The sequence below is a fragment of the Bombina bombina genome, chromosome 11 (assembly GCF_027579735.1).
Source record: "Bombina bombina isolate aBomBom1 chromosome 11, aBomBom1.pri, whole genome shotgun sequence".
Lineage (NCBI taxonomy): Eukaryota > Metazoa > Chordata > Amphibia > Anura > Bombinatoridae > Bombina > Bombina bombina.
Window position 1 is genome coordinate 158,657,223 of NC_069509.1, and position 23,006 is coordinate 158,680,228.

The following is a 23,006-nucleotide window of genomic DNA, read 5'->3' on the forward strand; positions in this document are numbered from 1 at the left end:
GTCTTGATAAAGGCCAGGAGTAGAAGGCCGAAACGCGTCAACTGATTTGAGTAAGCTAAATACTGATATATGCACTTTAAAATTTGTATATGTTATAGTATTGTTTGTTCTTTTTTTCAGGTTTTTATATGTTTTTTGTATTTTGTACAATCAACCACTTTTTTATTGCACTTAATCACTTTTTGGATTGATAGACACTCAACAATCAAACATGTTTTCTAAAGTTTTTTGTTTTTTTTTAATTTTTTTAAAGTTTTTAAGCTTTTGGAACAGTTCACCACCTTATTGGAATTTTTGCATCACCACATATCCTTTTTTGTCACCATCTTATCACAACTTTTATCATCTTTGGACACAGGATAGGACACTGTTTTTTCACTACCCATTTTTTGGATTATCCCAACTTTTTTCAACATCTTTTCACCTATTTGGACATACAAGAACTAGTAGTAATATCAGGAACACTCACTGTGTAACACCAGGAACACTAACTGTGCACTTTGAGCTTACTAACACCCATTCAATGCATAGGGGCGGCACTGCAGGCCACTCTCTCTTCATTCATCATTTGTTTTTATGTGTTTTTATGTGTATTTTTCATTATTGTAACATGGATCCATGAATAGTCTTTTATTTATTGTTATTGTTTTGTGAGGACATCATATATTTTAACATATTGTTGAATAAAATTTTAGGTTTTAAATTTTAAATTTTAGGTTTTTAGTACTTCTACATATTTATTGTACCTATTGTGTAATTTACAGTCCCCTTCCTCAGCCTTATTTGGCGCTCCCCTCCACCCCCCTTCTTAAACCCTTAATGACAGTATGTAGCTACAGGTGAACTTTTCACCTGTAGCTTTGAAACATTTACATTAATTTTAACAAAAACAAATGTAACTGTTTATCAAAAATTTGATTTTCGTTTAATTTTAAATAAATAGTGCAGCCAACGAATATTAGGGGAAACAAATTTGCTTGAGTATTTAGAACAAAATTTTAATCCAAAACAAAATGTTCTTGGTTGCACATATCTAATAGGATTACAATGTGCAAAGGTGTATAAACTGTAAAGAAATTTAGGGAGGAAATCCCCATTATGGGTATCGGGGGGGGGGGGGGTAAGGAGAGCAAAGCCCCCCTGGAATTTTAATTTATATACCTTTATCAAAGCTAAAACAACAACTTCAGGGACATTACATTCTAAATTCCTTTTAGAGAAATCAATGTATTTTAAAGCAAAGATTAGCCTGAGAATAATATGCAGATTTCCGTTGCTTGACCCTCCATACCTTAAAGGGACACTGAACCCAAAAACATTGTTTTGTAGTTCAGAAAGAGCATGCAATTTTAAGCAACTTTCTAATTTACTCCTATTATCAATTTTTCTTTGTTTTCTTGCTATCTTTATTTGAAAAAGAAGGCATCTATGCTTTTTTTGGGTTCAGTACTCTGGACAGCAATTTTTTATTGGTGGATGAATTTATCCACCAATTAGCAAGGACAACCCAGGTTGTTCACCATAAATGGGCCGGCATCTTAACTTACATTCTTGCATTTTAAATAAAGATACCAAGAGAATGAAGAAAATTTGTTAATAGGAGTAAATTAGAAAGTTGCTTAAAATTTCATGCTCAATCTGAATCATGAAATAATTTTTTTGGGTACAGTGTCCCTTTAACTTACCCCTTATTTGCCAATTAGGTTATTGTGGAAGTGCACAGGGGGGTCTTGAAGGGTCAATAAATAATTTTTTTATTTTTTGCATCAGAATTTTTACTAAATTGCAGCATATCTGCAAAGAAAATAAATGTTTTTAAAAGCATTTATAATCTGTCATTTTGTTAGAAAAATATACATTTTTTTGCATTCCCAAGATACACCCCTTGAAAAACATTTTTCTTAGTTCCTTTAATGTGGACTGTTAGGGACAGAAATAAACAAACTCTAACACATATCAAACAATCATTGGACAGTGTGTGTATATGCATATTTGTATGTATATATATATAAAATAGAGGGGAAAGAGCAAAAGACAGAGGAAAAGCAGAATAGAGGGAAGAGAGAGAAAAAGAGAGGGGGGGAGAGAGAACAAAAGAGAGGCGGAGAGAGAGCAATAGAGAGGGGGAGAGAGAGAAAAAGAGAGGGATGGAGAAAGAGAGCAAAAGAGAGGGGAGAGAGACAGAGCAAAAGAGAGGGGAGAGAGGGGGAGAGAGCAAAAGAGAGGGGGGAGAGAGCGAGCAAAAGAGAGGGATGGAGAGAGAGCAAAAGAGAGGGGGAGAGAGAGAGCACAAAAGAGAGGGAGAGAGAGCGCAAAAGAGAGAGGGAGAGAGAGAGCCCAAAAGAAAGGGAGAGAGAGCACAAAAAAAAGAGAGAGAATGCAAAAGAGAGGGGGAGAGAGAGAGCGTAAAAGAGAGGGGAGAGAGGGGGGATAGAGAGCAAAAGAGGTGGAGAAAGAGAGAGCGCAAAAGAGAGGGGGAGAGAGCGCAAAAGAGAGGGGGAGAGAGAGCAAAAGAGAGGGGGGAAAGAGAGAGCAAAAGAGAGGGGGAGAGAGAGAGTGCAAAGGAGAGATGGAGCGAGAGAGAGAGCAAAAGAGAGGGGGAGAGAGAGCAAAAGAGAGGGGGGAGAGAGAGAGCAAAAGAGAGGGGGGAGAGAGAGAGCAAAAGAGAAGGGAGGGAGACAGAGCAAAAGAGAGGGGGGAGAGAGCAAAAGAGAGGGGGAGAGAGCGCAAAAGAGAGGGGGAGAGAGAGCAAAAGAGAGGGGGGAAAGAGAGAGCAAAAGAGAGGGGGAGAGAGAGAGTGCAAAGGAGAGATGGAGCGAGAGAGAGAGCAAAAGAGAGGGGGAGAGAGAGCAAAAGAGAGGGGGGAGAGAGAGAGCAAAAGAGAGGGGGGAGAGAGAGAGCAAAAGAGAAGGGAGGGAGACAGAGCAAAAGAGAGGGGGGAGAGAGCAAAAGAGAGGGGGAGAGAGAGAGCAAAAGAGAGGGATGTGAGAGAGAGAGCAAAAGAGAGGGGGAGAGAGAGAGCACAAAAGAGAGGGGGAGAGAGAGCACGCAAAAGAGGGGGGGAGAGAGAGAGCGCAAAAGAGAGGGGGGAGTGAGAGAGCATAAAAGAGAAGGGGGAGAGAGAGCGCAAAAGAGAGGGGGAGAGAGAGCAAAAGAGAGAGGGGAAAGAACGCAAAAGAGAGGGGGAGAGAGAGAGCAAAAGAGAGGTGGAGCGAGAGAGAGCACAAAAGAGAGGGGGAAAGAGCGCAAAAGAGAGGGGGAGAGAGAGAGCAAAAGAGAGGTGGAGCGAGAGTGTGCAAAATAGAGGGAGAGAGAGCGCAAAAGAGAGGGGGACAGAGCAGAAAAGTGAGGGGGAGAGAGCACAAAAGAGAGGGGGAGAGAGCACAAAAGAGAGGGGGAGAGAGAGAGCAAGGGGTGGGACCGCTGTACTGCAAAAAACTAGTATATATATAGGACTAGTATATATATATAAGAAAATAGAGAGACGCACTCAGCTGAGACAGCCCAATAAGCGCAAACCTTTGTGATATACCCCTTTTGATCGGGCGCAAACGATTGTGCTCCACTTGTAATCTAGCCCCTTGTATGAGGTTTTCCTTCCACCCGTTATTCATATTTTTAGTCCTTCCGATATGTAAATATAAAGATATCTAAAAAAAAAACTGCTGTTGCTAGTCAACAAAATTTATGTAGCAATTAAATATGACCTGCCTTGGTGATATTGATTCCCACTTTAGTTATTGACGACCCTATATGAAAAGATGCAAGCCCAATGTCAGAGATGTAATTTAAAAATAATCTCTGGAGGATATGATGATTTTTTTGTTTCTTTGTTTCATTTACAATTCACAAGGTCAGAACATTTGTGGGGGGTTTAATATATAATGACCATTTATGAAAAAAATATAAAAAGTATTCACTTTGGGTAATTAATCCTCTTTTCAAAAAAATAAAAAAAACATTGCGGGGCAGAAAATGGTTACATGTTATTGCTATACAGTAAACTACATTTGAATCTTTTAGTAACAAAAATATTTCTAAAATGAATAGTAACATTATCTATTATCATTTGCCTTGTGTGTTAAAATATGAAGTGTTCTTATTTTTCCAGTTTATTTCTGCTTTCAAATTTGCTTCATTATCTTGGCATCCTCTGTTGAAGCAGCAGCATTCTGCTACTGGGAGCTAGCTGAACACATCAGGTGGGCAAGTGTCAAGAGACATATATGTACAGCTACCAGTCAGCAGCTATCTCACAGCAGTGCATTGTTGCTCATAAGCCTATCTAGATATGCTTTTCAACAAAGAATACCAAGAGATCATAGCAAATTAGATAATAGAAGTAATTTGGAAAATTTTTAAAATTGCATGCTCTATCTGAATCATGAAATTTTTATTTTTTTAACCATTCCATGTAAATTTGTAGACCAAGACCTTCACACTTATATTTTGGTAACTATCACACTTTAGACAGTGGAAACTTTCCCATCAGGCACAGTGCTTAGGGTCCATAATGCTTCTAATCAGAAATATATTTTTGGGGTTGAAGAAAAGTTACTTTTTACACCTCCAAAATTCCTAATGTAAATAGATAGATGATAAGTGACTAATGAAATTACTTATTTTATATCCTGTCTGAAGTCCGGAAACTCCACTTTTGAGTGGGTTTCTGTTTTCTTATAACCTGTCTCTCTCCCTGCTTGCAGTTGGCGGTGACCTTGTGTTTGTCATGTCATGACGGCTGTGTCAGAGGACTCAGCACGTTTAGGCTCAGCCTCAGGTCATGGAGTGAGGTTCAAAGGCCAGAAGAGACGAGGGCAAGCCAATACGTTTGCCCTATGCTTTACCGTCACCAGTGCTTGGCCATAATACATACCGTAATATATATATATATATATTCTATGGATTATATTTTTTTACAGTTTGTATAATAATTTTTAATAATTATTATTAATATTTTATATCTAATATTTTAGGAACATGCTTTGAGATTTGTAATTCCTCATGTGCGCCAACCCAGCACCGCGTTTGGCCTAAAGCGCAAAACACAAATCACATTATGCATATTTTACATTCCAATGTTCGTCACATCATTTAAAAAAATATATATTATTAAATATATATATATATATATATATATATATATATATATATATATATATATGATAATGTAAAATAATAAATACACGTAAATACAACTGTACACTCATATACACATACAAGCACATTTATGGAAATGTATAACTATGTACATATATAGTAAAGTGCATTGTAGTCAAATACCTTGTCAAATACCATGTACCTTTGAACCCTTATATAAAAAAAATTGTGTGAATATTTTTTATCATGTTGTTTCTGAGTGTAACTTTAATTTTGAATGTTTTTATGATGTGTTTAATAAACCTTTCTTTATACGTACTAACCGCAAGGTTTAAAAACAGTGCTAACCCAACATGCGTAAAATGCGATTGCACTCTCCTGATTGTATATACTTTTGACATTAGTCCTGATGTAAGCCGCGCAGTACTAGTGCGTCTCATCGCTGGCAGGGAGATTGCACTATAGCTGAATCCCCCCTGAAGTAAGCTGAGCAGTACTAGTGCGTCTCATCGCTGGCAGGGAGATGGCACTATAGCTGAATCCCCCCTGAAGTAAGCTGAGCAGTACTAGTGCGTCTCATCGCTGGCAGGGAGATGGCACTATAGCTGAATCCCCCCTGAAGTAAGCTGAGCAGTACTAGTGCGTCTCATCGCTGGCAGGGAGATGGCACTATAGCTGAATCCCCCCTGAAGTAAGCTGCACAGTACTAGTGCGTCTCATTGCTGGCAGGGAGATGGCACTATAGCTGAATCTCCCCTGAAGTAAGCCGCGCAGTACTAGTGCGTCTCATCGCTGGCAGGGAGATGGCACTATAGCTGAATCTCCCCTGAAGTAAGCTGCACAGTACTAGTGCGTCTCATCGCTGGCAGGGAGATGGCACTATAGCTGAATCCCCCCTGAAGTAAGCTGCACAGTACTAGTGCGTCTCATCGCTGGCAGGGAGATGGCACTATAGCTGAATCTCCCCTGAAGTAAGCTGCACAGTACTAGTGCGTCTCATCGCTGGCAGGGAGATGGCACTATAGCTGAATCTCCCCTGAAGTAAGCTGCACAGTACTAGTGCGTCTCATCGCTGGCAGGGAGATGGCACTATAGCTGAATCTCCCCTGAAGTAAGCTGCACAGTACTAGTGCGTCTCATCGCTGGCAGGGAGATGGCACTATAGCTGAATCTCCCCTGAAGTAAGCTGCACAGTACTAGTGCGTCTCATCGCTGGCAGGGAGATGGCACTATAGCTGAATCCCCCCTGAAGTAAGCTGCGCAGTACTAGTGCGTCTCATCGCTGGCAGGGAGATGGCACTATAGCTGAATCCCCCCTGAAGTAAGCTGCACAGTACTAGTGCGTCTCATCGCTGGCAGGGAGATGGCACTATAGCTGAATCCCCCCTGAAGTAAGCCGCACAGTACTAGTGCGTCTCATCGCTGGCAGGGAGATGGCACTATAGCTGAATCCCCCCTGAAGTAAGCTGCACAGTACTAGTGCGTCTCATCGCTGGCAGGGAGATGGCACTATAGCTGAATCCCCCCTGAAGTAAGCTGCACAGTACTAGTGCGTCTCATCGCTGGCAGGGAGATGGCACTATAGCTGAATCCCCCCTGAAGTAAGCTGCACAGTACTAGTGCGTCTCATCGCTGGCAGGGAGATGGCACTATAGCTGAATCCCCCCTGAAGTAAGCTGCACAGTACTAGTGCGTCTCATCGCTGGCAGGGAGATGGCACTATAGCTGAATCCCCCCTGAAGTAAGCTGCACAGTACTAGTGCGTCTCATCGCTGGCAGGGAGATGGCACTATAGCTGAATCTCCCCTGAAGTAAGCTGCACAGTACTAGTGCGTCTCATCGCTGGCAGGGAGATGGCACTATAGCTGAATCCCCCCTGAAGTAAGCCGCACAGTACTAGTGCGTCTCATCGCTGGCAGGGAGATGGCACTATAGCTGAATCCCCCCTGAAGTAAGCTGCACAGTACTAGTGCGTCTCATCGCTGGCAGGGAGATGGCACTATAGCTGAATCCCCCCTGAAGTAAGCTGCGCAGTACTAGTGCGTCTCATCGCTGGCAGGGAGATGGCACTATAGCTGAATCCCCCCTGAAGTAAGCTGCACAGTACTAGTGCGTCTCATCGCTGGCAGGGAGATGGCACTATAGCTGAATCCCCCCTGAAGTAAGCTGCGCAGTACTAGTGCGTCTCATCGCTGGCAGGGAGATGGCACTATAGCTGAATCCCCCCTGAAGTAAGCTGCACAGTACTAGTGCGTCTCATCGCTGGCAGGGAGATGGCACTATAGCTGAATCCCCCCTGAAGTAAGCTGCACAGTACTAGTGCGTCTCATCGCTGGCAGGGAGATGGCACTATAGCTGAATCCCCCCTGAAGTAAGCTGCGCAGTACTAGTGCGTCTCATCGCTGGCAGGGAGATGGCACTATAGCTGAATCCCCCCTGAAGTAAGCTGCGCAGTACTAGTGCGTCTCATCGCTGGCAGGGAAATGGCACTATAGCTGAATCCCCCCTGAAGTAAGCTGCACAGTACTAGTGCGTCTCATCGCTGGCAGGGAGATGGCACTATAGCTGAATCCCCCCTGAAGTAAGCTGCACAGTACTAGTGCGTCTCATCGCTGGCAGGGAGATGGCACTATAGCTGAATCCCCCTGAAGTAAGCTGCGCAATACTAGTGCGTCTCATCGCTGGCAGGGAGATGGCACTATAGCTGAATCCCCCCTGAAGTAAGCTGCGCAGTACTAGTGCGTCTCATCGCTGGCAGGGAGATGGCACTATAGCTGAATCCCCCCTGAAGTAAGCTGCACAGTACTAGTGCATCTGATCGCTGGCAGGGAGATGGCACTATAGCTGAATCCCCCCTGAAGTAAGCTGAGCAGTACTAGTGCGTCTCATCACTGGCAGGGAGATGGCACTATAGCTGAATCCCCCCTGAAGTAAGCTGCGCAGTACTAGTGCGTCTCATCGCTGGCAGGGAGATGGCACTATAGCTGAATCCCCCCTGAAGTAAGCTGCACAGTACTAGTGCATCTGATCGCTGGCAGGGAGATGGCACTATAGCTGAATCCCCCCTGAAGTAAGCTGAGCAGTACTAGTGCGTCTCATCGCTGGCAGGGAGATGGCACTATAGCTGAATCCCCCCTGAAGTAAGCTGCACAGTACTAGTGCGTCTCATCGCTGGCAGGGAGATGGCACTATAGCTGAATCCCCCCTGAATTAAGCTGCGCAGTACTAGTGTGTCTCATCGCTGGCAGGGAGATGGCACTATAGCTGAATCCCCCCTGAAGTAAGCTGCGCAGTACTAGTGCGTCTCATCGCTGGCAGGGAGATGGCACTATAGCTGAATCCCCCCTGAATTAAGCCGTGCAGTACTAGTGCGTCTCATTGCTGGCAGGGAGATGGCACTATAGCTGAATCCCCCCTGAAGTAAGCTGCACAGTACTAGTGCGTCTCATCGCTGGCAGGGAGATGGCACTATAGCTGAATCCCCCCTGAAGTAAGCTGCACAGTACTAGTGCGTCTCATCGCTGGCAGGGAGATGGCACTATAGCTGAATCCCCCCTGAAGTAAGCTGCGCAGTATTAGTGCATCTCATCGCTGGCAGGGAGATGGCACTATAGCTGAATCCCCCCTGAATTAAGCTGCGCAGTACTAGTGCGTCTCATCGCTGGCAGGGAGATGGCACTATAGCTGAATCCCCCCTGAAGTAAGCTGCGCAGTACTAGTGCGTCTCATCGCTGGCGGGGAGATGGCACTATAGCTGAATCCCCCCTGAAGTAAGCTGCGCAGTACTAGTGCGTCTGAACGCTGGCAGGGAGATGGCACTATAGCTGAATCTCCCCTGAAGTAAGCTGAGCAGTACTAGTGCATCTCATCGCTGGCAGAGAGATGGCACTATAGCTGAATCTCCCCTGAAGTAAGCTGCACAGTACTAGTGCATCTCATCGCTGGCAGGGAGATGGAACTATAGCTGAATCCCCCCTGAAGTAAGTTGCGCAGTACTAGTGCGTCTCATCGCTGGCAGGGAGATGGCACTATAGCTGAATCCCCCCTGAAGTAAGCCATGCAGTACTAGTGCGTCTCATCGCTGGCAGGGAGATGGCACTATAGCTGAATCCCCCCTGAAGTAAGCTGCGCAGTACTAGTGCGTCTCATCGCTGGCAGGGAGATGGCACTATAGCTGAATCCCCCCTGAAGTAAGCTGCACAGTACTAGTGCGTCTCATCGCTGGCAGGGAGATGGCACTATAGCTGAATCCCCCCTGAAGTAAGCTGAGCAGTACTAGTGCATCTCATCGCTGGCAGAGAGATGGCACTATAGCTGAATCTCCCCTGAAGTAAGCTGCACAGTACTAGTGCGTCTCATCTCTGGCAGAGAGATGGCACTATAGCTGAATCCCCCCTGAAGTAAGTTGCGCAGTACTAGTGCGTCTAATCGCTGGCAGAGAGATGGCACTATAGCTGAATCCCCCCTGAAGTAAGTTGCGCAGTACTAGTGCGTCTCATCACTGGCAGGGAGATGGCACTATAGCTGAATCCCCCCTGAAGTTAGACGTGCAGTACTAGTGCGTCTCATCGCTGGCAGGGAGATGGCACTATAGCTGAATCCCCCCTGAAGTAAGCTGCACAGTACTAGTGCGTCTCATTGCTGGCAGGGAGATGGCACTATAGCTGAATCCCTCCTGAAGTAAACCGTGCAGTACTAGTGCGTCTCATCGCTGGCAGGGAGATGGCACTATAGCTGAATCCCCCCTGAAGTAAGCTGCACAGTACTAGTGCGTCTCATCGCTGGCAGGGAGATGGAACTATAGCTGAATCCCCCCTGAAGTAAGCTGCACAGTACTAGTGCATCTCATCGCTGGCAGGGAGATGGAACTATAGCTGAATCCCCCCTGAAGTAAGCTGCGCAGTACTAGTGCGTCTCATCGCTGGCAGGGAGATGGCACTATAGCTGAATCCCCCCTGAAGTAAGCCGTGCAGTACTAGTGCGTCTCATCGCTGGCAGGGAGATGGCCCTATAGCTGAATCCCCCCTGAAGTAAGCCGTGCAGTACTAGTGCATCTCATCGCTGGCAGGGAGATGGTACTATAGCTGTATCCCTCCTGAAGTAAGCCGCGAAGTACTAGTGCGTCTCATCGCTGGCAGACGTTGGGGGCGGCAGATTAGGGGTTAAAAAATATTATGTAGGGGTCGGCGATGTTAGGGGCAGCAGATTAGGGGTTAATAATATAATGCAGGAGTCAGCAATAGTGGGGGTGGCAGATTAGGGGTTGATAAGTGTAAGGTTAGGGGTGTTTAGACTCGGGGTAGGGTGTTAGGTGCAGACTTAGAAACTGTTTCCCCATAGAAAACAATGGGGCTGCGTTAGGAGCTGAACGCTGCTTTTTTGCAGGTGTTAGGTTTTTTTTCAGCCCAAACTGTCCCATTGTTTCCTATGGGGATATCGTGCACGAGCACGTTTTTCCAGCTGATCGGAACAGCCAATAGAATGCAAGTTCAATACGATTGGCTGATTGGATAAGTCAATTGGATTGAACTTTAATCTGATTGTCTGATTGCATCAGCCAATCAGATTTTTTCTACCTTAATTCCGATTGGCTGATAGAATTCTATCAGCCAATCGGAATTGAAGGGACGCCATCTTGGATGACGTCCCTTAAAGGAACCTTCATTCGTCGGGAAGTCGTCAGTTGAAGAGGATGGCTCCGCGTCGGCTCCGTTGAAGATGGCTCCGCTCCGGATTGATGAAGATTGAAGACGCTGCCTGGATGAACACTTCTACCAGATGGAGGACCTCTTCTTTGCCGCTTGGATGAAGACTTCTACTGGATCAAGGACCTCCTCTACGCACCTTGGATGAAGAATTCGGCTCGGCTGAGTGAAGACGACTCAAGGTAGGGAGATCTTCAGGGGGTTAGAGGTAGGTTTTTTTAAGGGGGGTTTGGGTGGGTTAGAGTAGGGGTATGTGGGTGGTGGGTTGTAATGTTGGGGGGGGATTGTATTTTTATTTTCAGGTAAAAGAGCTGATTACTTTGGGGCAATGCCCCGCAAAAAGCCTTTTTAAGGGCTGGTAAAAGAGCTGATTACTTTGGTAGTTTAGAATAGGGTAGGGAATTTTTTATTTTGGGGGGCTTTTTTATTTTATTAGGGGCTTAGATTAGGTGTAATTAGTTTAAAATTCTTATAATTCTTTTTTTTTGCAATTTAGTGTTTGTTTTTTTGTATTATAGAATAGTTTATTTTATTGTATTTTAATTTAGCTAATTGTAGGTAATTTATTTAATTAATTTATTTATTGATAGTGTAGTGTTAGGTGTATTTGTAACTTAGGTTAGGATTTATTTTACAGGTAATTTTGTACTTATTTTAACTAGGTAGCTATTAAATAGTTATTAACTATTTAATAGCTATTGTACCTAGTTAAAATAAATACAAAGTTGCCTGTAAAATAAATATAAATCCTAAAATAGCTACAATGTAACTATTAGTTATATTGTAGCTATATTAGGGTTTATTTTATAGGTAAGTATTTAGTTTTAAATAGGATTAATTTAGTTAATTTTAGGAATATTATTTTGTTTCATTTAAATTATATTTATGTTAGGGGGGTGTTATGGTTAAGGTTAGAGTTAGGTTTAGGGGTTAATAAATTTATTATAGTAGCGGCGACGGTGCGGGCGGGAGATTAGGGGTTAATAATTGTAGGTAGGTGGCGGCGATGTTAGGGAGGGCAGATTAGGGGTTAATACTATTTATTCTAGTGTTTGCGAGGTGGGAGTGTGGCGGTTTAGGGGTTAATACATTTATTATAGTGGCGGCGAGGTCCGGTCCGCAGATTAGGGGTTAATAAGTGTAGGTAACGTAGCGGCGACGTTGGGGGGACAGATTAGGGGTTAATAAATATAATATAGGGGTCGGCGGTGTTAGGGGCAGCAGATTAGGGGTTCATAGGGATAATGTAGGTTGCGGCGGTTTCCTGAGCGGCAGATTAGGGGTTAATAATATAATGCAGGTGTCAGCGATAGCGGGGGCGGCAGATTAGGGGTTAATAAGTGTAAGATTAGGGGTGTTTAGACTCGGGGTTCATGTTAGGGTGTTAATTCAGACTTAGAGAGTGTTTCCCCATAGGAAACAATGGGGCTGCTTTTTTGCAGGTGTTAGGTTTTTTTCAGCCCAAACTGCCCCATTGTTTCCTATGGGGATATCGTGCACGAGCACGTTTTTCCAGCTTACCGCTACCGTAAGCAACGCTGGTATTGAGGGTTGAAGTGGAGCTAAATTAGGCACAATGCACCCTTTTTTGAGCCTAACGCAGCCCCTCAGACAACTCCAAATACCAGCGTTGTTGGAAGGGTGCGTTGGGAAAAAAAGCAGAGTTAGCTACGCGGGTCTTTACCGACAAAACTCTAAATCTAGCCGGTAGTGTTTTATGTATAGTATTTGTGTGTGTGTATTGTTGTATTTGTGGAGAGAGAGATAGAGAGAGAGCCTCGATCTGATGCGATCAGAGACGACATCAGAATCTCACGCAGCTAAGGGGGGTAAGTAGCGCAGCAATGGGCAGAATTTTTACATATATATGTGCTCGTTTGATTAAGCGCTCCACTTCTAATCTAGCCCATAGAAACGGGTACCTTGTATTCAACTTCAGTGTACGGCAGTGATCGTATGAAGAGGACGCTCCACGCAGGATGTCATCACCGTCCAGGATAGCTCCACTCGCCACCGTGAAGATAGAAGATGTCCCCGATTTGGATGAAGGTGTCGTCGCCTGGTTGAGGTTGGATGACTGGACTTCAGGAACCATGAGTAGATTTTCTGGGATTAGTGTTAGGTTAATTTTTTATTTTCGGGATGTTTTGTTTTTTAGATTAGGGCTTTAATGGGCAGTATAAAAGACCTTTAAAGGGCAATGCCCATACAAATGCCCCTTTAGGGCCAATGGGTAGCTTAGGTTTTTTTAGACAGGTTTTTTATTTTGGGGGGTTGGTTGGGTGATGGGTTTTTTTGTTGGGGGGGACTTTGTATTTTTTTCTAAGTAAAATAGCTGTTTAACTGAGGGCAATGCCCTACAAAAGGTCCTTTTAAGGGCTTTTGGTAGTTTATTGTAGATTAGTGGGTGTTTTTATTTGGAGGGGGGCTTTTTTATTTTTATAGTGGTATTAGATTAGGTTAATTATTTTTATTTTTGATAATTTCGTTTAATATTTTTTGTTATAGAGTTTTTTATTTTTCGTAGTTTTAGTGTTTATTATTTTTTGTAATGTTAGATTTTTTTATATTTTTGTAGTATTTGTTTTTTAATTTTTAATTTAGGTTTTTAACTTTTTCATAGTGTTAGGTTTTTTTAATCATGTAATTTAGGATTTTTAATTGGTAGTTTTTTATTTTATTAGAATAGTTATGTTAGGTTAATTTATAGTTTAATCTTAGGTTTTTTTTTTAATTCACAGGTAAGTTTTTATTTATTTAAATATAGTAATATTGTAATTTTAATTTAAAGTTAGGGGGTGTTAGGTTTAGGGGTTAATAGTTTAAATTAGTGTTTTGCGATGTGGGGGTCCAGCCGTTTAGGGGTTAATAGGTTTAGTATGTGGGGGGCTGGCGGTTTAGGGGTTAATAGTTTTATTTAGACCGCTGCTCCATAACTTGCATTTCTGGCGAGTCTGAAGACTCGCCAGAAACACGGGCCCTCAAGCTTTGTTCGGAGCTTGATAAATGGGCCTCTTGGGATTTATGTTAGGGTGTTAGGTTTAAATGTAACTTTCTTTACCCCATAGACATCAATGGGGTTGCGTTACGGCGATTTGCCATTCCGCAATCGCATTTTTTTTCTTTCTCCCCATTGATGTCTATGGAGGAAATCGTGCATGAGCATATAAACTCAGCCCTTGGCTTTTGTGCGGTATGGAGCTTAACGCACCATACCGCACAGCACAAGGAGGTTTTTCAGTAACTCGTAATGGCAGCGCTATGGAAAGGGCAATAATGCAATTTTTTGGGCGTTATTTTCACACCCTGTTTAGCGCAAAACTTGTAATCTAGGTATTTGGCAGCTACGAAGTTAAAATAATCAGTTATCCTAAGCTTTGTGTGTAACAGGACTCACTGCCTTCTCAAGAGCTGACACAATTTTAGTAGCCAAATCAATTAAAAATGCTTGTACTTTCTGTATAAGTAGTACCTAGAGGGTGATATTTTTCCAGAACATGATTTTCCCATATTCATTTCAGCAGCTTATCATTTGACCCATCCTTTATATGATGATAAAAGGTAGCCTCTGCTTCTGCTGGTTGCTCCTGCGAGGGAACTTCTATTTAATGCTTGAGTTTCTCTAGAGATAGCTAATTTTATGTCTGCAATCTGATACAGAACCTGACATTTAAAATCAAAATGGGATTAAGCATAAAGGGTACGAAATATTGATCTATACTCAGTTGCAAAATCATGCAAGTTTATATTTTAATACAACATTATTATTATTATTGTATAGTTAAATGGTTAATGTGCTCGCATACACAGACCTCATATGTTTAAGGTCCAAAAAGGTGAGCATCATTCTTATTTGTTGTGCTATACTGTATACTGCACCATAAACTGCTTTCTATTTATGTTCCCTCCATTCTATGAGCGCTACAATCTGGGACCCTCACCTTTTACCCCTAAAAAATAATTCCATTGATGATAGTGGAATCTCCAGACAAAACTGCCATTGAAATACATCAGGAGGATTTTTAAAGAGCAAAATAAACATTTGCAAACTACACAGCGCAAATCAAAACACCCTATTACTTCACTATAATATATATATATATATATATATATATATATATATATATATACCTGTATAGGAATATTTATTTAAAAATACTTAGAGCATATTTCCTTATTTAAAGAACATTGGAATGTGACATATTTACAGTAAAGACACAGTTAAACACTTTATTAAATATGAATATTGCATAAATATAATTTTACATGTGTTCAGCTACTTGCCTGCAAAGGGCTTCAATGCACTTCTATATATGTATTTATGTGTTTATATGTGTATATTTGTCTGTAAATGCATAAATACATATATATATATACACAGTCATGGACAAATAAATATTGGCACCCCTGCATAACATTCGAAGATGGCTAAGCAAGGGTTAAAATCACACAAGTGTTTCCAACAGAGCAATTAATGTTTAAGCAAATGAAAACTCAGCTATTCCTAAGAGCCATTTTGGCTAATATGTATATAAGGAGGGCATTTACAATACATTTTTATGTCTATGAATAAGGCCGGGGGGCTGAAACGCGTAAGACAGCTATGGGAATGAGCTGTGACTAACACAAGGATTTTAAGCATGTTTTTCTGAAACTAATAAAACAGTTTTTTTTTATTCTAGCGCTACAAGTTTGACTCGCTGGTGTTCTATTGCTTTCTACCCCTGCATTTCTGTCAGATAATGCACCGCTTTGCCCAGTATATTTTTGCAATTACAAATGTCTAGGCATTCTCATGTTAATTTATTGACTTTGTATTTCTATGACACAAAAAGGTGGAGAAAAAAAGCCAAATCTGCCACATTCCACGCAAAACTCCAAAAAATGGACTGGACAAAATTATTGGCACCTTCTGAAAATTGTAAGAAATAATTGCATTCCAAGTTTGTGATGCTCCTGTAATTTGTAATTAAACTCATCTGTATCAATTAACAGGTGCTGACAATATAGAAATCACGCCGGCAACCAGTTAAAGTGGTGAAAATCTGACTCAACTTTTCTGTTGTGTGTCTCTGTGTACCACGCTGAGCATGGAGAAGAGAAAGAGCAGGAAATAATTTTCTGAGGAATTGAGAACAATAATTGTGGAAAAGCATGGACAAACTCAAGGTTACAAGTCCATCTCCAGGGATCGTAATGTTACTGTGTCCACTGTGCGCAACATTGTCAAGAAGTTTACAGTCCATAGCACTGCAGCTAATCTTCCTGGGCGTGGATGAAAGAGAAAAATTGATCAAAGATTGCAACAAAGGATTGTTCAAATGGTGGATAAAGAACCTCAATCAACTTCCAGACAAATTCAAGCACAGAGTAAAAATGTGTCAGCTCGCACTATACATCACCATCTAAATAAAAAAGGACACTATGGTAGGAGACCCTGAAGGACCCTACTGATGACACAGAAACATAAAAAATCCAGATTGGAGTTTGACAAAACTTACCTCAGGAAGGCAAAATGCTTTTGGGAGAATGTGCTGTGGACAAACGAAACAAAATTACAGCTTTTTGGTAAAGCTCATCATTCTACATTTTTTAGAAACTAAATGAGGCTTTTAAATAAAAGAATACAGTCCCTACAGTCAAACATGGTGGAGGTTCACTGATGTTTTGGGGTTGCTTTGCTGCTTCAGGCATTGGATGTCTTGACTGTGTGCGTGGCATTAGGAAATCTGAAGACTACCAAAGAATTCTGTGGTGCAATGTAGGGACCAGTGTCAGAAAGTTGGGTGTCCGCCAGAGGTCATGGGTCTTACAGCAGGACAATGACCCAAAGCACACATCAAAAAACACCCAGAAATGGTTTAAGACAAAGCGCTGGAGAGTACTGAACTGGCCAGCAATGAGTCCAGATCTCAATCCCATAGAGCATCTGTGGAGAGATCTCAAAACAGCAGTTGGAGAAAAGTTACCCTTTCAATCTGAGAGTCCTGGAGCAGTTGTCAAAAGAAGAGTTGTCCAAAAGTCCAGTAGAGAGGTGTAAGAAACTCATTGATGGTTACAGGATGATTGACACCCCCTGCTAGCGGCTGATTGGCCATGAATGTGCAGGGGACGGCATTGCACAAGCATTTCACTAGAAATGCTTGTGCAATGTTAAATGCAGACAGCGTATGCTGTCGGCATTTAGCGATGCGGGCAGACATGATTCGCTACAGCGAATCATGTCCGCCAGGCATTTGATAAATCGGCCCCTAACTATAAATAGGTCTGTGCCGTGCTTTAATCGGTCATGTGGTAAATGAAGCCAGGTTAAGCTACACATATTAACACATAAATATATATGTATATAAGCATAAACCTATATATTTACAGGGAATACACAGTTCCCATAGACTGCAATTTAAAGGCACTTTTCAATGCCATTTTTATTCTAAGAAGCCGCACCCAACATGTTTAACACCTTAAAACTGCCTCCTGCAGTTATTAATTTAAAAAAAAAGATGTCACTTTTTTATTTTTATTTTAAAGGGCACACTACACAAAATGTTGGGGGCAATTGGGGGGCATTTAGCAAATTTACCAGTGGTCTGACCTTTGGTTAATTTTTGGGACCCTAATTGTAATGGCTGGTTATTGATCATGTGCCCGCAGATGGGCTAGTTTGCCCTTTTGCCGACGTGCAATAAAAATAGCGCTCCACTTGTAATCTAGTCCTACATGTGCCATAAATTAATGTACAAAGTCACCCTAATATTACCATTATTGGTGTTTTAGAAGATAAAAATTGAAACCAATTGGTTAATACTTAAATTAGTTTTGTTTTTAATGTTAAACTTAACTCAGAACAAGATTCCTCGTCTATATCAGTGTTTTGCTTGACACAACCTGTAATAGGCTTTCAGAAGATTTGTTTTTTTGGCTCAGCTTCATAAATTACTGAAAATGAACTAGCGGAGGACATTAATGAATGAGAAACACAAGAGTCAAATTTTACCAACTAATTTAATTTGTCCTATTTCCTCAAAGACTATTAATCACTATAAAATCCTGATAATTATAATTGTGGAATCTTGCTTAGTCCACGGAATTTGTGTCAAAGAAAAAAAAAAAGTAGATTTTCTTCAACAGCTTCACCCCTTGGTTACTAAAGAGTGTTATAATGCATTACTCACGCATTGCCAAGGGAATAAAGAAAACTATGTTTTAATGCCATGGATTCAACAATCAACATTTGATTCAGAGACAATACTATGGGGCCGATTTATCAATGCCCCTGTTTCCACGTGAGCCTTCATCCTCGCCAGAAACAAGAGTTAAGAAGCAGCGGTCTTAAGACCACTGCTCATTAACTCATCCGCTGCCTCTAAGGCTTTACGATCGGGTTGATTGACACTCCCTGCTAGCGGCCACCAATCTGCAGGGGGTGGCATTGCACAAGCAGTTCACCAGAACTGCTTGTGTAATGTTAAATGCTAACAGCGTATGTTGTCGACATTCTGCAATGTCTGGCGGACATGATATGCTACAGCGTATCATGTCTGCCAGACATTGGTAAATCGGCCCCTATAAGTTTTATTTAGTTAAAGGTATGTTGCATTCATTTTTGTCTGCATTAATTTGTAGTCCAAGGACACACCCTTTGAAAATATTCATGAGTATGTTTATTGTATCCCTTCAGCTGTGACCAGTTAGGGATAGATAAAATGACCTTATGCACTTTTCAAGCAATCACTGTGTAGCATGTTGTATTATAAGGAATCTTTGCGGTTAAAGGGACATGAAAAACAATGTATTTTAATGATTTAAACACAACATACCATTTTAAACAACTTTCCAATGTACTTCTATTATCAAATTTGCTTCATTCTCTTGGTATCCTTTGTTGAAGGATCAACAGTGTGCTAATGTGAGCTAGCTGAACAGATCAGGTGAGCCACTGCCAATCAGCAGCTAGCTTACTGTAGTGTATTTCTGCTACCTGGTTATGCCTTTAAACAAAAGTTACCAAGAGAATGAAACACATTAGATAACAGAATTCAATTTTAAAGAAATTAAAATGAATCATGGAAGAAGGATTTGTGTCCCTTTAGGTACTAGCAGGGGCATATGGCCTAGGATGGCAGATTTGGGGGGGGCGGCAGACCCAGCTGATTATATGCCTGCGGTTCATAGGGGAACTAGGAGAGCACACGTGCTTTTTAAAAGATTAGATGCATTTATTTTTTAATATAGAAATTCTTTTTTATATGTTTCAATTGTGTCAGTCTGGAGGACAGAGCTGTAATAGTTATTTAGTACGGGTGGTGGGAGTTAGTGTCAGGAGCGGTAGCATCTCAGTCTGTGGCTTGTGACTGAGAGGATTGCAGAGGGACAGAGTCGGAGCGCACAGGCACAGCAGTACGGTAAGTAGGCTTTTGCTGTAGAAAGCAGACATCAGTACACCATTCCTTATCTAGCACCTCAGTGACCGGTGTTCTAAAATAAGTTGTCCACCTGTTCTAAAATAAGTTGTCTACCGCGTAGGAATGTGTCTACCACGTCACTTCCGGTGACGTGAATCAGCTGCTTGAGGTTTGTGGCGCTCACTAATCTCCTTAAAACATCTGATTTACATGGGTCGAGGAAATATATGGCACCACATTCCTGAGCGCACGTTACTGGTTGCAAAATCAGATGGAACAAGCTGTCTGTCATCGGATTTTGTAACCAGAAAGTGTGCCAGACGGGTCGCATAATCTGTACACCACCACACAACGGCTGCAACGACTTGCACAGCTATTAACCCCTTATACTCAGTCAACAAGTTCAGCCAGTCCCTTCACTGAATAACAATCTGAGGGGGGGGAGTATTGAAACAAGTTATCTATTTTTGCGAATAAGAAAAGATGATTGACAGAGGGTGACTGAGACTCACAAAAAGAGATAACTTGTTTCAAATACTTCCCGCCCCCAGATTGTTACACAGTGAAGGGACTGGCTGAACTTGTTGACTGCGTATAAGGGGTTAATAGCTGTGCAAGTCATCGCAGCCATTGTGTGGTGGTGTACAGATTCTGCGACCCGTCTGGCGCTTCTGGTTACAAAATCCGATGACAGACAGCTTGTTCCATCTGATTTTGCAACCAGTAACGTGCGCTCAGTGTGGTGTGGCATATATTTCCTCAATCAGCTGTTTGTAGGAGGTTGGGCCTTTAGCGCATGCGCAGTGAGCGCCACAAAACTCCAGCAGCTGAATGTTTCCACCGGAAGTCACGTGGTGGACACATTCCTATAGTAGACAACTTATTTAAAACAATGGCAGGCTCAGCAGTGGATCTCTCCCTCCCTTTGCCTTCCCAGCCCCCTCATCTGAGTATGTGAGTTATTAACATCCTGTCAGCTAACACGCAACACACAGAAGAGAGAGGTAACAGGGGAGGTCAGTGCAGTAGAATAAAGTTGTGAAAGTTACGCTGCCTGCCTTTCCTGCTCTAGGTCTGACCAGATAAGACCCCCTCCTCCTCGTGCTGATTTAGGTTCACTGAGCCTTACAGAGTTGCAGAACATAACTTCTGCTGTTACTTAGGTGAGACTTCTCAGCATTCTATTAACTTATTTTAACCCTTTGCTAGCAGTGGGAGATATTTGTAAAAATACAGCACAATTGCCAGTTATTTGTTAATATTATAATCATTTTCCTGTATGTTTTATGGTTCAGCCACCCATGCTCAATATATATATATATATATATATATATATATATATATATATACATACACACACATATATATACATACACACACACACACAGTCTCCAACTGGTGCCCCTCTTTTTAAAATGTTGGGAGGTATGATTGCAGATGTGCAGGTGGTTTGTGATATGTAAACTTTCTGATCCAAGAGCGGCTTACTGTGCAGAAGTAGTAATATGTTGCTATACAAGAAATGGAATACTCAGCTTTCAGAACAAGCCTTGTTGCAAGAGTCACTTGAGGGGATTTTTTCTGAATGTCATTTGCTATTTTACCTGAAAAAGCCTTGCAGCCCAGAATGATTGTGCCAGAATAAGTGTATTCAAAATTATAAACATATGAAATAAAAACAAAAATAAAGGAAAACTCCTCATAAAAATGCATCTATTCCTGGGCTGTGTGTGAGAGTGTGTAAGTGTGTGTGAATGTGTATGAGAGTGTGTAAGTGTGTGTGAGAGTGTGTAAGTGTGTGTGAATGTGTATGAGAGTGTGTAAGTGTGTGTGAGAGTGTGTAAGTGTGTGTGAGAGTGTGTAAGTGTGTGTGAATGTGTATGAGAGTGTGTGAGAGTGTGTGAATGTGTATGAGAGTGTGTAAGTGTGTGTGAGAGTGTGTAAGTGTGTGTGAGAGTGTGTAAGTGTGTGTGAATGTGTATGAAAGTGTGTAAGTGTGTGTGAGAGTGTGTAAGTGTGTGTGAATGTATATGAGAGTGTGTAAGTGTGTGTGAGAGAGTGTCACTAAGCACTCACACTAACTACACTGTTCTATCCCTATACCGGCGCCCCCGGAGCCTCCCGCAACTCAATAAAGTTACTAACCCCTAAACCGCCGCTCCTAGACCCTGCCGCAACTCTGATAAATGTATTAACCCCTAAACCGCCGCTCCTAGACCCTGCCGCAACTCTTATAAATGTATTAACCCCTAAACCGCCGCTCCCGGACACCGCTGCCACCTACAGTATACCTAGTAACCCCTATCCTGCCCCCCCTATACCGTCGCCCTCTATAATAAAGTTATTAACCCCTATCCTACTGATCCCGCACCTCTCCGCAACTAAATAAATAGTTTAACCCCTAAACCGCCGATCCCTGAACCCGCCGCAACCTATATTAAACCTATTAACCCCTATCCTGCCCCCCCTACACCGTCGTCACCTATAATAAATTTATTAACCCCTAATCTGCCTTCCCTACACTGTCGCCCCCTATAATAAATTTATTAACTCCTATCCTGCCCCCCACTACGCCGCCGCCACTGTAATAAAATTATTAACCCCTAAACCTAAGTCTAACCCTAACGCCCCCCTAACTTAAATATTAATTAAATAAATCTAAATAAATTAACTATTATTAACTAAATGAATCCTATTTAAAACTAAATACTTACCTTTAAAATAAACCCTAATATAGCTACAATATAAATAATAATTATATTCTAGCTATCTTAGGATTTATTTTTATTTTACAGGTACCTTTCAATTTTTTTAAACTAGGTACAATAGCTATTAAATAGTTATTAACTATTTAATAGCTTACCTAGCTAAAAGAAACTGAAATTTAACTGTAAAATAAATCCTAACCTAAGTTACAATTACACCTAACACTACACTATACTTTAATAAATTATTCCAATTTAAAAATAAATACTTACCTGTAAAATAAACCCTAAGATAGCTACAATATAATTAATAATTATATTGTAGCTATCTTAGGATTTATATTTATTTTACAGGTAACTTTGTATTTATTTTAGCTAGTTAGAATAGTTATTAAATAGTTATTAACTATTTAATAACTACCTAGCTAAAAGAAATACAAAATTACCTGTAAAATAAATCCTAACCTAAGTTACAATTAAACCTAATACTACACTATCATTAAATTAATTAAATAAACTACCTACAAATAACTACAAGTAAATACAATTACATCAACTAACTAAAGTACAAAAAATAAAAAAAGCTAAGTTACAAAAAAAAAAAAAAAAAGTTACAAACATGTTAAAAATATTACAACAATTTTAAGCTACTTACACCTAATCTAAGCCCCCTAATAAAATAACAAACCCCCCAAAATAAAAAAATGCCCTACCCTATTCTAAATTAAATAAAGTTCAAAGCTCTTTTACCTTACCAGCCCTTAAAAGGGCCATTTGTGGGGGCATGCCCCAAAGAAAACAGCTCTTTTGCCTGTAAAAGAAAAATACAACCCCCCCCCAACATTAAAACCCACCACCCACATACCCCTAATCTAACCCAAACCCCCCTTACAAAAACCTAACACTAATCCCCTGAAGATCATCCTACCTTGTCTTCACTCAGCCGAGCAGCGATGGAACCGAAGTGGACATCCGGAGCGGAAGAAGTTAATCCTCCAAGCGGCGCTAAAGAAATGTTCCATCCGATGAAGTCATCATCCAGGCGGCGCTGAAGAAAAGTCTACGATCCGGCCGATGTCATCTTCAAAGAGGCG